The sequence below is a fragment of the Apaloderma vittatum genome, unplaced genomic scaffold (assembly GCF_000703405.1).
Source record: "Apaloderma vittatum isolate BGI_N311 unplaced genomic scaffold, ASM70340v1 scaffold26233, whole genome shotgun sequence".
NCBI classification, from domain to species: Eukaryota; Metazoa; Chordata; class Aves; order Trogoniformes; family Trogonidae; genus Apaloderma; species Apaloderma vittatum.
In genome coordinates, this window is record NW_009707826.1 from 757 (window position 1) to 1,344 (window position 588).

Consider the following 588-nt stretch of genomic DNA (forward strand, 5'->3'; position numbering starts at 1 on the left):
TGGGCCAAGGTCGGGTGAGGTTTCCGTGGGGCTGGTGGTTTCTTTGGTTTAGATGGGGGGAAATAAGAGGGAAAGAAAGCAGGGACCGACTCCACTCTTTGGGGTACGGAGAGGCTGGGGCCATCCCTCGAGGACAGCATCTCCCAGCTTGCTCAGGCTCCCACCCATCCCAGTACAGCCGGGAGCCCCCCGGTCCTGTAACAGTGCCCGAGTCCCCGCTCAACGCTTCTCTTGTACCTTCTTGGTCCCGCCTGGCTCCTGGCAGCAGGATGTGAAGCGCGGTGGGGAGGAGACGATGGGACAGGTGGGTTATGTACAGAGCAGTGTCAGCAGGTAACGAGCTGTCGTCTGTCGCAATCAGACAGTTGTGATTTGCTTTGTCCTTCCCGTGTGTGCTCTGAGACTCCTCAGATCCATATGGGAGGCATCGGTAAGGATGGACGCAGCGGCAGCGGGACAGGGTATTGCTGCTCCCTCGGTGCACGAGGGACGGGGGTGATCCCGGCAGACTTGTGGTCTAGGAGCGGGTGGTGGGTCCCGGGGTCCTGGAGGAGCTGGAAGCAGGGAAGGGCAAGCAGATCGGACACC